Below are 15,218 nucleotides of genomic sequence, written 5' to 3'. Positions count from 1 at the left end.
TAAGAGTGAGATATTACTGTACATATTGGATAAGTCTTCGATTCACATGACTACGCAAAACAAACTCACTTGCGACCTGCATATTTGTTCACATTATCTTATCTTATATAATACAGACGTTACTTCAAAAAAGAAGATGATTACGTCCTACGCGTCATGCATTTAGTCATGCATATTAACCAATGACTTAAATTCTGCCAAGTCACTGGTTTTCCTGGCTAGCTCAGGCAACCCATTCCATGCTCTAATAGCACTAGGGAAGAAGGAGTATTTGTACAAATTTGTCCTAGCATATGGGACGAGGAATGTGCCTTTATCTTTGTGTCTTTCAGAGTATTTTATTAAATTTTGTTTTTGTATTTGAAGATTATGGTTCAGTGTTTTATGTATTATTGCTACTTTACTTTTGAGCCTTCTGTCCTGAAGGCTTTCTAAATTTAGTGATTTTACTAAAGGTGTTACTCTAGTCAAATGTGAATATTCGTTTGTTATGAATCGCACTGCTCTATTTTGTGTCTGTTTTAGTTTCTTAATGTTTTCTTGAGTTGAGGGGTCCCAAACAGAGGATGAATATTCTATTATTGGCCTAACCAAGGTTAAATAATATTTTAGTTTTATGTTCTTATTTGATTTATAGAAATTTCTTTTAATAAATCCTAATGCTTTGTTTGATTTTTTTGTAGTTTCATCAATATGTGGATTCCATGACAGTTTTTCATTTATTATAACACCTAGGTATTTTGCGTTTTTAGTCTGTGTTACTGGTTTGCCATGAATAAGATAAGTGGAATTAATTTGTTTTAGTTTTTTTGTTACTCTTAACAACTGACATTTTTCTGGGTGGAAAGACATGCTCCAATTTGATTCCCATTTCTGTAATTCATCTAATTCTCTTTGTAAAATATCTGTGTCTTGTGTTGTTTTTATTGTTCTATATATTATGCAATCGTCTGCAAATAATCTGACTTTTGTTCCTGAAGTAATGCAATTTGGTAAATCATTTATGTAAATTAAAAACAGTAGTGGACCCAAGACTGTTCCTTGAGGTACACCTGAGTTTCCCTATCAGAAAGTCTTTAATCCACTGATGCAGTGGACCATTAATGCCGAAATATTTTAATTTTTTAAGCAAACTATGGTGGTGAACTTTGTCAAAAGCCTTAGAAAAATCTAGTAAGATAGCATCTATTTGTTCACTATTATCTAAACCTTTTGAAAAATCATCAATTAGTCCTATTAGTTGTGTTTCACATGATCTATATTTCCTAAGCCATGTTGGTATGGTGTGAGGACATTATGTTTGTCTAAGTGGTTTATGATGTTGCTACATATTATGTGTTCTAGGATTTTACATGTGATGCTGGTAAGTGATACTGGTCTGTTTGATGCAAGCAGAGCCGTTGTCCACTGTTACATAAGGGAGATCTCATTATAGGTGGTTTGGACTACAGTTTGAAACTTTTTCACCTTTACTCGTAATTTAGAATAATCTACGCTAAAGACTCGCAAAGTTACAACTTGCGTACCGGTAACTATCAACATGATGAAATGACTTAGTAGACCTGCTTTACTATTGGATATTCCCATAGTTGGCGGATAATCTATAAATAGCAAGCTTTTGGTGTATCCGGTGTAGGCTGCAAAAATGTTGAAAAGCTGGGTTTTAAAAAAGATACATTTTATGTTTCCTACACATTTTAGCACAGCAGAATCAAAAAATTTTCAGCTCTTCTTTTTATAACCGGAACTTCTATTTAGTTTGCAATTTTGAAGTTCAATTTCGCGTCCTTGACATTGTTTAATTAGTCGTGAAAATAATGAGAAACACAGTGTGTTTATTAACGTCAGTCAAGATTAGTCTCTAGATCTGTAAACAAGCTCGCAAACAAAACGTACGTATTCTGTTAAACAAATGTTTAAACTTTAATAATGTAAACAGTGTCTTCATTCCTTAGGAATATTTCGACGTCTCTTTTAAAACGCTTTAAGAAATATTCTTGATAGGGAACATAACTATGGAGTTTAAAGTTGCTTTGGTTTTACTTTGCCCAGTTTTTTTTTAATGGAATAATATTAAAAAATAAAAAAAAGACTTCTAATTTGGCCAGTGATGGGCTTTTATATATATATATATATTTAGACCATAAACCTTTCCCTTCACGTCGACTTTATCTACCACGTGTTTCTGACACGTGATTTAAAGTATTCGTTATGTAACTGTGATAGTGCTCCTTACAAAGTAAAAATGAGATTAAAGTATGGTCACAGACTTACATATATATAAGTCTATGGGCATGGTCTTTGAGTCATGTTCACTTTAAAATTATCATATTGGGGATTTTCATAAAGAAGTCAAAGCCATGAATAGCAAGGGTTTTGGTTGTTTTTTTTGGTGTATCCGGTGTACACAATGAAGGCAATGTTGATAAGCTATGGGTTTTTTAAATTACATGTTAGGTTGTTGTTTTTTTGCTTTTATTAGCACTACACAATAAAATTTTCTAAGCTCTCGAGTTTGTAGGTTTTATTTAGTTAGCGACATTGATTTGATTTAGTTAGCGACATTGATTTGATTTAGTTAGCGACATTGATTTGGTTTAGTTAGCGACTATGAAGTTCAAAGTTAATAAGAGTCCTTGACATTGTTTAATTTATCGTGAAAATCTACAATAGATCTAATATGGAAATAATTTACAATGCTGTACAATAAGTATTCTCAGAAAATATAAACTTTTTCTTTAACTCAGTTTAGAGTTTCATTAAAAAAAAACAGTCAACAGACAGATGCAGTTTGTAAGACTTCAATTTTAAATGAAAAATGATTTGTAAGTCTGAAATGGTCATTACGCAAAGTGTGGCCCCATGTGGACGCTAGCAAGGAGCTTTTGTACGAATATGTCTTAGTATAAGCCGTATGAGATGCAGCGGGTGTCTTAGTCTTTGTGTCTTTCATAGTAGTTTATTAGCTTTTTGTATTTGTAAATTATGGTTTAGTGTTTTATGCATATTGCTACTTTGATTTTTAGTCATCTGTCTGAACTGTTATAACTAACTAATGATGTTACTCTTGTCAAATGTGAATATTCATCTATTATAAACTTTTAAAAGTCCTGAACAATGACTGACTCTTCACTAATTTTCCCCACTTTAAAAAATACAAAGATTTAACCTGTTATTACTTAGCCAGTACGCAGAACAAAACTAAGACATTTTCAGAATCGAAACGTCAGAAGTAAAATTTCACGAAAACGATTTTTTTTCGCAATGTCTCAATTCTTAATATGTTTTCATAAAGTCGGCATATTTGCTTTAACTATTTTTAGTTGCAGTTTTTAATGTTCATTTCTACCCAATCTGGACATTACTAGTAAGGGATATAAAAAAAAAAAGAACGACCAGCGCCTCTCCTGTCTTTTGTTACATGACCATACAGAATGTCTTGTGGATGTGGACCTTGTGGCACTCAGTGAGCCAAGGCGTCTGCCGCTGATAACAGCGCGGATGTCCTGGCGCCCTGCTCTTGGCAGCAGTTATCATTGTTTTGTTTTTTATCTTGCCACCTTATTTTTAAAAAATTCGCCTTAGGCATCGGGGGTGGAAGATATTTAGCTTTTTTTCCTGCTATGAGTAGTTTTAGCATGTTACACTTCCGTATAGCAGAGTGCTCATCACACAGGTCCAGTAGGCTAAGGCTTTGGTATTGTTAGCCAGCAAGCTATTGTCCCACATTCTTTTCTGCAACCGTGACATGCTGCCCATTGCCTTGGCTATCCTGATGATGTCTTTATCCAGTATAACATCGTTGGATATGATGTAGCCAAGATAACAAAAAATGGTCGTCACTTTTCAATGGTAGGCCATTAAAGTTAGGTTCAGTATTTAGTGTTCTGAACTAGTTTTTTAGTCTTGCTTTGACTAATATTTAAGCCAAACTTCTGTCAAGCAGCAGATAGCTTGTCAACCAGATTCTGACTAGTAGAGTCGGCCACAATAGCTGCATCATCAGCATACAGGTGTGTATAGTCTTCATAATAACTTTACATTTACAATAATATTTCGAGTTTTTAGTCTGTTCAGGTTTACCATGAATAACATAAGTAGTTTTTTTTTATATACTTTTGTTACTTTTTTGTTACTGTTAATAATTGAGACAGAAGTCAATATCTAAAAAGTCGCGATCCATCTTTAAGAGTACGTTGCCTACATTCACCGGTGTTTGCTCCTCAACTGATTGGTCGAATAACTGCACTGAGTCAATGTAAGCGCCAATGTATGCGCCAATGTGTTGGATATAGATCGGTTGCAGCACGAATTCGATCTCTGAAGACTTGTTTTTATATTTAAAAAAAGAGATCCTTATTACAACAAATATACAGTTCACAATTCAGATCACCCCCATACCTGGGGCCTCGGCTATCTTTCTTATCTTATCTTCTACATCTTATCTTATACATTACAGACGTTCCTTTAAAACATGATACAAGTATAGGCCTACGTCCGAGGCACATCCATGAGTTAACATAGACGTAGGCTACTTGTTAATAAGAGGCAAACTCTATTTTCCTGATTTATTCTTCAACGCCGTAGCAGGGTAAGAAAGAGTAGGAAATGCCTACTTCGGCATAGATCTATATGAATATGTCCTAGAATGACCATTTAGAAGGTGGAACAGGGCCGGCCCTAGGTAATTGGAGACCCTAGGCGAAGTGAATAGGGTGGCCCAAAATGAAATAGAAAATCAAAAAAAAAAAATTAAGACCGAAAAATGTGTAATGAATGAAAAATCTTCCTGTATCCAAAACAACAAATAAGTTCAATTCATAGAGCGCCGATAGTACGAATGTACTTCATGATTCATGGTCACCAGACAAGAAAATACGTTTCGACATTTCAGCAAATGGAAGAAACAATGGTCTTCTAACATGTGTAGTCTAACAAGTAGATCTAAACATTCGTCAATATACCTTATATCATTCATAGTAGAGACTTAAATGTAGGCTAGCAGACATAGAGCCACAGAGTTCTGCTAGATTTGTGATTTGATCCATTTTTTTTTCTTTGAGTCCTGTGCGAGGCCCCCACCAATCGGAGGCCCTAGGCTGCCTAGTGTGCCTATGCCTAAGGTGGGAAGAATGGTGGGATGTGTGGTTGAGAGGCCAAAACCACTCATCGAAGGCTTGGCCATCTCGAGCAGAGTTGTGTTTGCTGATCTACTAAAGGCAGCATGGAAACCTTCTCCCATATAGCCTCCCCCCTCCCCCATAGGTTCACAAAAGAGACTGGAACATAGCGCTCTGACATGCTATAAGCGTGAAAGATTCCCTATATAAAAGTTTTTAAAAAAAAAATCTCTGATGTATTTTTTTAGACATTGTTGCCCATAAGGCCTACGTGTCTATAGTCGTTTCCCAATGAAGTCCAATGATTGTCCCCCTTAAATGTGAGGTACTCAAAGGGGAAGCCTTTTTTTAAAATTGCTTCATCTATTACATCTAATAATTACGAAAAAAAAATATTCACCCTGAACCACTTTTACGCCTAGTAGCAGTCATCAATTATATGGGTCAGTTCTTTTTGCGCCAGTGGGCGTTATTCTTTATCAAATGTTATCTTTTAGCAGAAGATAACCTGAAGTCAAAGTATACAGCAGAACTGAGCATGTGACAGACCCATATTTGGTCAATAGGGAGTGTGTTAATTTTAAAACACGCAATATACGGTTTGAGAATATAGTACGTGCATATTAGATCTATATGCTACAAGCAACAATGATGTGTGTTAGCCTATACATTATGTACTTCTACAGAATGTAAATCGGTAAGGTCAGTGCCTGGGGAAATATCGTACACACCTGTGATAGATAACCAAGACCAAGTGTAGGGCCTATGTTTTGTATGGGAGAAGAGAAAGTATAGAAATATTTAAACAATTTAAGCAGTAAGATATATGACATTGAACAAATATCTTTACAATTGCTTCCACCAATAGTCGTGTAAGCAATAGCCTTCCACTAAACATTTCTTCCATCAAAATTCTTCTGTTCCTAGTTCCTTCCAGCAATAGTCATCTACATATGTCTTCCACCAATAGCCCGTTAGGCCTACTTATAATTTGTATTGTTCCACTCTCAGAAAATGATATAGAAACTATTTATTGTTACTTCTTTTCAAACGTATGTTTCACAATAGCCTCGGTCTGCAGCTCTAAAAGTTGAACAATCGTTTCGTTCGTCACGTGGCATCAAACTGCAAAAAAAAAAAAAAAAATCGAAATGGAAACGAGGTTCTGTTGCTTCATTAGGTACTGTGCGAAGAAGTTTCGAAAGGCCGGATTGTTCTGCGTCACGTGGCCCGCGGGTCGTAAGGTGGGCATCACTTGTGTACAGGGTGCACGCAGATGAAAAGCGGGTTAGACAACGTGTTGACGCGGACCGAATTGTTGAATGATTCGTTATCGCGGATGTTTCCGAAAATATTGATTGATCCTCCATCTCACGCTTTGTTTATTCCTCTAAGTTTTTTTTGTAGGCCTATTGTTTTGACTTCCTCTGGGAGCTGATAAGAATCTGGCAATGCTCCCTTACGCTCCAGACATCATCTGGTACCATACTATCGGGCTTATATTAAACAGCAATGGATAAAATATGGCTGGCTTTCCGGTCGTTGGGATACGATCTGGATTGTCGTTCAATGGTTACGATGATCCCGTATCGGATTTGAGCCCTGCCCAATGTCACTTGAGCGAGGAATCTGAAGGAACATCCGAAATGTGTAAAAACAAAACAAAAACGGACGACTATGCAAAATATTCTAAAATACGGAATAGCTTGTTTGCAAGGCAACGCTTCTTTTAAACTGTTGCGCCGTCTAGAAAACATCATAATAAGGGCATCAAAAATCACACTCACAACATTACCATATTTAAAGGAACTTTTTGAATAAAAAATGTCTAAGAAAAATCGAACAAATCTTGGAAGACAACGGCCACCCGCTCCATCAGAGCTACGTCAGGTCGACTGCTGTCAATCAAAACAACAACAGAGCGGTACAAAAACTAGTTCGTACCTCACTCGGTCAGACTCTATCAACGCCACTCGCTAATATCAGGAAACATGAAAAGGACCAAGATGCCTGTGTGTAGTCGCTGAATGAACTCTATGTTGTGCCTGTTCTATTTATGTGTATGTTTCTGTTATGATGTCTTTATATGAGAAAAGAGTCATTGTAATCACAACTAATTTCCATAAGGATCAATAAAGCAGTCTTAGTCTTAGAGTTAGGTTTAATAGATCACCAGGAGTGAACACATTTTTGTTATCGGATATCATGAGATTAACTGAAATACTTCCAAATCACCATATGATATTCCTGGATCAATGATTCAATGTGAACAATAGGGTGTCTACGCAATTAGAGGTTTTTTTTTCAAAACTATAAGTCTATTCTATTGAGTAATAATAATAATATGTAATAATAATTATTATAATCTAATAACATGGCCAACACGAGGAAAGCGCAAACAGACTTCCTCGTATAACTTGGCGCAACACTTTTATGGAGGACATCAAAACAGTGGACACCAGTTGGGAAGAGGCTTCAGACATTGCCACTGCCTGGTCGTGTGGCTTGCGCGCTGGACTGTCGTTTGGATTTATCGATGTTCCCGGCCCCGGGTTCAGACCCTGCCCGCTCCCATCCGCCATCCCCAATCGTCCTACTGGAGGTTTGGACTCTAGGGAGTAAACTCTGAAGGAACATCCGAAACATGTAAAACATTTTACAAACATTTTTACAGATCTTTGTGGAGACAGCATGCCGCCCAACGGGAGGATCTTACTTTAAGTAACCTAAGTCTAAAGTAAGCCGTTATTTCTGCATGGTTTACGATATTCACAAATGACCTGTAGAACAATGATAGAAATTTATTACAATTATATTTAATCTGTAGTAAGAGAAAATGAATAATTTAGTTTTATTTTGGCGGTGCTGTGGCTGATTGGTACAACACTTGGCTTCCAAACTGAGGGTCTTAGATTTCATCTTGGTGAAGACTTGGATTTTTTACAATTTCAGGATTCTTAGAATGCTCCAGAGTCCACCCACCTAATGGGAACCTCAAATTTGTTGACACGACACCCTTGTTAAACATTATCCATAGAAACAGACGACCCTTACATCATCTGCCCTATATATCGCAATGTCTGAAAGGGGAATTTTACTTCACTAGTTATATTTAGTGCATTGAAATAGTTTTATTACTAGGATACTGATCTTCTTCTTCTTCTTCTTCTAGCCAGCTTTATTGCTGCTGAGCTCTTTTGCAGACTGTGCCAAGGGTTCCAAAGGACTGTCAATGCCGGGGGTGAAAGTGGGGATAAGCACCCACTTTCCAAGAAATGCTCCCATGGCTTGCGTCTCTAAATGCCTCTGACAGTCAAATCCAGCTCCTGGCCTTCATGTGTGATTTTCTAAAAAATCCGGCGGAACCTGTTCTTACTGACAGGAGAAGGGATGAAAGGCGGAACACTGGCGCCTCAAAACCAGTTTAGCTTCGTGTTGTTGGGGCACGTCAGCCTAAATAACGCAACCCATCTAGGAGAAGGAAAACTCTGACTCCAAACCTCCACTTTGTGGCGATACTCCCCCGTGTGGGTATCGGGGCTTGGAAATGACCAAGAGAAATAAATAACCCCACTGCCTTTCCACTTGCATTTCACTAAGTGAATAATAGTGGACCTTCCCCCCCCCTCTAGGTGCTTTTTGACAGAGGTCTGGATTGCACTACACCAGACGGAGGTCCTTGTCTCACTACATTCTAATACTAGACATAAACCCATCATGAAGTGTTTTTTTTTCTAAATCTGGTGAATGTGATATCGTGAAGGGGCCTGGATCCAGGATGTGACGATTCCACAGAGCATACAGAGGGCACAGTCCACTTTAAGCTTTCTACTGCAGAAAATTTCCATTTGGAGAGCTCTATGGATGGCGGAGAATGGACCATTGGCCAACCCCACCTTGTCCCATGGATATTCCGGTTACAGTCTTCAGACCTAGATGTTTCCTTTTATGTCAGTATTGGAGAAAATTGCCAAGACCGAAAACTCCCTTAAAATGCGGGGACTATATATTTATATATTTTTTAAAAGCCTGAGGAAACACCCAGCCTACACTAAATGCCTAGGATACTGATAGTGAAATGGAAATGTTAAAGATAGAAACATTTTTTTTTAGAATGAGAATGCTTTTTTAGATCATGTACTGAGTTTTATGTCATTCTTATTAAGATAATCAAATTTTCAATATTAGTTAAAACAGAGGTCACCAAATCTAAAACAATGTTAACTTGGCTAACATGGACACGTATCTAGCTATTTAGGTTAAACGTTGTCATACTTTCCCATATATTCTCCAAACATGTAAATGAATTTAAATTTCAAGGCATATTTCTCAGTCTTTTCCTTGACTCCATCATACAGCCATTTCTAAAAAGAACATTTAAAGACAACAGGGAATCAAAATATAACTTTCAGTGACTTCATAACCTTCATTCCTTATCCACAAGCAGACATTCCATGGTAGTGATGAAAATTCAAGTTATATATAATGTAGAACATAAAGTCAGGGAAACCAATGACAGGAAAGGCCATCAAGCTCCTGTAACAATTGAGCTTAAATAAACTTCTGCAAGACTAGGATTCCATAAGGTTGTTATTGCCAGAAGTGGTAATGGATTTAAGCAATCTACAATCTATAAAATGTTACGAATGGCATGAGTCTCAATTAGCTTCTGATAAATGTCAAACTCCTGACCTTCATATGTGGCTCAGAGATTGGGTCCAGCAGAACTGTTATTATTGACAGGAGAAGGGGCAAAGGCCAACAAGTGGCACCTAAAACAGTAAGCTTTGCAAAGGAAGGGCTTCTAAGATTTCACTAGCTACTCATCTAAGATGAGAAACTCTTAATCCAAACCTCTGCTGCCTGACGGCTATACATGGGAAATCTTCGGAAGGAAAAAATCAGGAGGTGGTGACTCCTAGGCAGATTGCAGCACACAGTGGCACAACCTGTGATACTGCTGATCCCAAACTGTATGATGTACCTGCCATTCATTTGGACATGTGGATCGCTGGGAACTGTTGTGTGGGTGACATTGTTTCAATCATATGTAATGTCCAGGTTTTCATCTCGAGATGAACCATAGTTATTCCACGACTGAAGGAGGCCAACAAGGACTTTTAAGGGAGGTCAACAAGAATCACTTCCACATTTCAATTCATTTGAGATAAACTAATTCTGCTGATCAAAGGTATCCAAAGGCTACAATAATAATAATTTTAAATTATAAGAGTGCTGTTAACAATCATGATGTAAATTCAAGGCGCTGTGATTACATTACAAACATAAACATGAGAGTTAAGAGGACAAACTAATCTAAAAAAGTTAATTACAGAAAACAATAAGGCAGAGGAAGCTATCAAACATTGGCTAATATTATAGACATAAATATATTTATCTATCAATTTAAAATTCTATAAAAATTCAGGCTATGTGAAATCTATCTTTAAAAAATACTTAACAGATATTCCTACAGACAGATAAGCATTAAATGAAAGGATAAGAAATCTTTGGCACAAAGTATTCAACAGTTATAAATAGAAATATTAAATGCCATACCACGAAAATCTCTGAGACATTCTCTCTTAGTTTTGCATGGAAATGGATTTTCACAGCCCATAAATTCTTCTTCAATGCATGAACGCTCTTTGTAGTTGACTCTACATCCTTTAAATCTCTAAGTGCAAATGTAGTCTTCAAAGGTTTCTACACCTTTCAAAGAGAAAATAAAAATATGCATTAAAAAAAAATAAAATGTGTGTACAATATCACCAAGATAATGAATGGCTGCCTGGTCCTGGGGTAAGTGCTCTGAACTGTTGTCTGGATGGTGTATAGGTTAAACTTTGCTGACCGCCATACCTTGCCGCCCTGCAGAAGGTTTGGGATTGGATGCAATAATCTTCAAAACTGAAGGAATGTCCAAAGCATTTTTTTTTTAAATCGACCAATAATGGTATACTTACTTACTTATGGTAATTACAGTAAATGTCCATAAGGATCACTAAAGCAGTCATCGTCTTAGTCTTACTCCTGTGAGGGAAGGGCCACATCTATAAAACCAAACGTGGCTCTGAGCAGCTTTCTTCATCTGCTTCCATGTCACTCCAGTATCCTTAGCTTCACTGATGACTGACCTCCTCCAGATTTGCTTGGGTCTGTCCTCTTTCCTAGCGGATTCAATCAAGTGCCTGCCTTGAAACATTGGTAGCTGGTTTTCGTCCTATCCTACTCCACTTTCACTTTTTAATATGGCTATGGATTTTCGCTTGGTTCTTTCCCACAAGTTGACAATAGATATCTTTACAGGCCACCTACTTCCTAATAGTCGGCAAACTGGTTGTGAAAGTCTGGAGGTTTTTTTTTTCCATATTGGGCATTATTGGCTCTCCATGTTTCAGAAATGTATTAAGAACCAACTAAACATTTGGTATATGCAAGTATTATTTCCTGCTCAAATAACAGCACATAGTTTAAGATAGAGCAAATAAAAGCCCTCTACAGGATTCTAAAGAGGAAAAAGTTGTCTTTTAGTCTTTTTATTTATTTTTTTTTAACTTATTTTTATGTTTGAGAAAACTTTTTAGAACAGAAGACTCAACATCTCAGCCCAAACTCTCCTGCAAGGTGGCAAGCAGGGTTCAAACTTACAATCATTGCGACAACACTCCAACGATCAAAGTATGTAGGCTATACCATAGCAAAGATCAGGATGTCATCATTATGTCAAAGATAAAGAAAATAATACGGTAGTCAAAATGCAATTTTGTGAAATTTTTTTTAACACATCTTATGTTATATAATACAGAGGTTACTTCAAAAAAGAAGATGATAATGGAGTGTGCTCTTATCCTTGTGTCTTTCTGAGTATTTTATTAGATTTTGTATTTGAAGATTATGGTTCTTTGTGTTTTTACCTTCCTTTATCTATGTCTTTTGAAATGATCCATAATATCTAAATTTGTAGATCTATTAATTTTGATCTAGCTATATATGTATAGATCTAATATGTTGTTAGCTTTGTTTTTTTTTTAAACAAATGTTTGTGTTTCTTAATATTTTTTTAAATACACCCTGGCAAGTCTGCAATGCCGCTGACCTCAAACAGTATCAACACTGACCTTTCCTTTGGATACTTCAGCTGCGCGGAGAGGGGGGAACTGATGTGTGGGCAACATCGTTCCGACCACAGCTAATGCCCAGGCATTCATCTGATTTTCCATGAGATGATCCTTGGTGCATGGTGAAGTTGATCTACACTTGGCTAACTAACAAAGAGGGGGGGGGGGGTGAGAAAACACTTTTTACTAGCTTCATATCTATGGATCATCTCATACATACATAGAGAGAGTGGGTGGCGAAGAGAGAGACGTGGATAGCGGAATACCGAAGGATCTTAATTATAACTACATTAAAGAGAAGAAAAAAACAAAGTCGTTTATTATGAACTATATATATGCTTTTTAGAATTTTCAGTGCTAAGGTAATAATTTGTAATACCAGGGGAATAGTTAGGAATTTCCAATCGTTTGGTGGCCTGGGGTGCTAGACCTTTTTGGGGGACTCTTTATTATGAGTGAGTCCGGTGTGAATGTACATTTTGTTTTTTTCTACTTACAATGTTTTGTTTGGTGCAATGCACAAATTGTAAGACAAATTTCCATACGGACAATAAATTTATTATTATTATTATTTTGCGTAATATTTAATTTTTAATGTAAAAAATACTCATTTGGGGGCCCCACTCATGTTTTTTTTTTATTCTCCCCCCCCCCCTTTTAGCTACGCCACTGTGTAAGACCAATAAACAATATAAATACTATTAAATAAAGCTATACATAGAGAATCTAAATTTAACTACATATGCAATAAATACAGTGGCGTAGCTAGAAGTGTGCCGGTGGTGCGGGCCGCACAGGGCATCAAGTAATGAGGGGATCAAGCCGAGGATAAACTTTGTCAGTAAAACCTACACATTTGTTTAACAAAGGAAGAAACACTAACAAATGTATTTATTTCACTGCTTTGTTTTTCTCCTTTATGCTTCCTTACAATTCATTTAAGCTGCAGATTATCTTGAATCAATTTAATTACATTTGTTTACAGCTCTGAAGCCAACACACTTTTACACTTTCTTCAGGGTCACATGGTACATTCATTGTTCAATGCTTCGTATAATAATATGGGACAAAGTTGTGTTGGTACATTTTTTTTATTAAATTGTTCAGTACACGGGTTTCATCTAAATCTAGATTTTATTTATATGCGGCATTATGCCTCTTGACTCTAGTTAACTTTTGTAGCTTATTTTCATTTCATTGTGATTAGTTTTAGTCATTCTGGAAAGAATTCACTACTTCTTATCAATTTTAATGCCCAAATTTTTACATTTTAACTTTTATTTTCGAGATCATTGTAATGTTGAAATGTAAACACAAACTCAGCAATAGGACAGGCCAGAAAGCTTTGGAAAGTCTCCTTCTTCCAGTTAATGCCAAAGTTTTGCTACCCCTGCTTACTCTTCTCAACAAGGTAAAGTACTACATCTACATTTAAATCCAACGACAGATTCAATGAGTAATGGAGGTTATCTATAAAAATGAACAACTATAAATGAGACAAGCAGAGCTCACATTCAGCAATCGCTTAGAGGGAACTTTTAGTTGTCTGCTAGTAGGGAACTCTATTGACAGCAAGGCGCCAAGACGCAAGATTTAATTAAAGAATATGGAAAGAGTACAGAGATTATCTAAAGAGAATCTTGGATATCATTTGTTTTCTCTCACAAATAAACTCTGTGTAGAATATTTGTATTACACAAATAACAAACTAGTGTTGTCCAATTTCAATAGCCTTGCTAAGGGTCAACTTCTGTCCCTGATCAAGTAGTCTTAATTGTACCTTTTCGTGTATGACTCCACTAATAATCAAATCAATAAGCATATCGTCTGGGTTGTCATACTCACAGTCCATAATGAGAAGCTTTAGGTCTTTAACAAAGTTATCAAAACTTTCTCCTTCTACCTGCTTTCTCTGATGTGCTCTAAATCTAGACACTCTTTTATTTTGTCTAGGCCTTATGTAGTCTTCTATTTTCTTTAATAGAAATTGCGGATCTCCCTCTTCACTATCAGTAATATTTAGAGTTTTGTAAACTTCACGGCCTTGTTGACCTATCCACATTCCCAGCCATCCGGCTTTTTGTTTACTATCGGCACCAGCTAACGGTCCTTTGAAACAAAAGCTCACCTGCTGTTGAAACCTTAAAAACTCTTGATACAGATCTTTAGCATTCCAATTCAAGATTGGTTGCTCAAAATAAAAAGAAGCCATTATTAGATTAATAAAAACCTTTGTCTGGACAGCTTTTTAAGTTTTATTCTGACACCATGTAGAATATTTGTATTACACAAATAACAAACTAGTGTTTAAGAGGGAAGACATTTTAGGAACTCCGTTTATTACGTAAACACAAGCGGTGTTGCACTGACGCGCTAGTGTGCAAATGTACATATAATACTATTATGTTACACTCTGCACTCTATCCAGAAGAAATGAAGAAATTAATTGTAGATAAAATAAATGAGAAATGGACGAGCTCTCATCCAAATCACAAGAAAGATGACGCTTACTATAAGCTATCCCGACAAGACCAATGTCTAATCTTTCCACTCAGGATTGGACACAACAGAATGCGACAACACATGTACCGGAAGCTCAAATTGGAACCAGTGAAATCTGCCCATGTGGAGTATCACCAGAAAATGCTGACCACGTCCTCCAAAACTGCTCTCTTTACCAAGAGGCCCGTATAAGTCATTGGCCCCAAATCACCCTAATAGAAAGAAAACTATATGGAGAGCTCCCTGATTTGGAAACCACTGCGCAGTTCATCTCATGTATTGGTATAGTCATATGAACACTCCAACATAACAATGAGAACGATGAAGAAGAAGAAGAAATTTGTTTTCTCTCAAAGCAAAATCTGGCACTCTGTGGAGATGGCTAAGTTAAAGAAGTAGTGGAGGGTCAAAAATGAAAGCAATTTCTTGGATCTGATGAAACCATTATCCAAGAACAAACCACTCCTGACATAAC

The 15,218-nt window shown here is 36.6% G+C and overlaps 1 long non-coding RNA gene across 1 annotated transcript; it reads left to right on the top strand.

The window, feature by feature from the left end:
• Positions 1-1,810: 1,810 nt before the first annotated feature.
• Positions 1,811-7,274, top strand: LOC129924780 (uncharacterized). The gene is made up of 3 exons (XR_008776702.1): positions 1,811-1,892; positions 3,928-4,013; positions 6,528-7,274. It is a non-coding gene; the product is annotated as an uncharacterized LOC129924780 (long non-coding RNA).
• The last annotated feature ends 7,944 nt before the right edge of the window (positions 7,275-15,218 follow it).

This window comes from Biomphalaria glabrata, chromosome 2, assembly GCF_947242115.1.
Source record: "Biomphalaria glabrata chromosome 2, xgBioGlab47.1, whole genome shotgun sequence".
In the NCBI taxonomy this organism is placed as follows: Eukaryota; Metazoa; Mollusca; class Gastropoda; family Planorbidae; genus Biomphalaria; species Biomphalaria glabrata.
The sequence above is the reverse complement of the archived record's forward strand: the minus strand, read 5'-3'. Positions and strand labels throughout refer to the sequence as shown.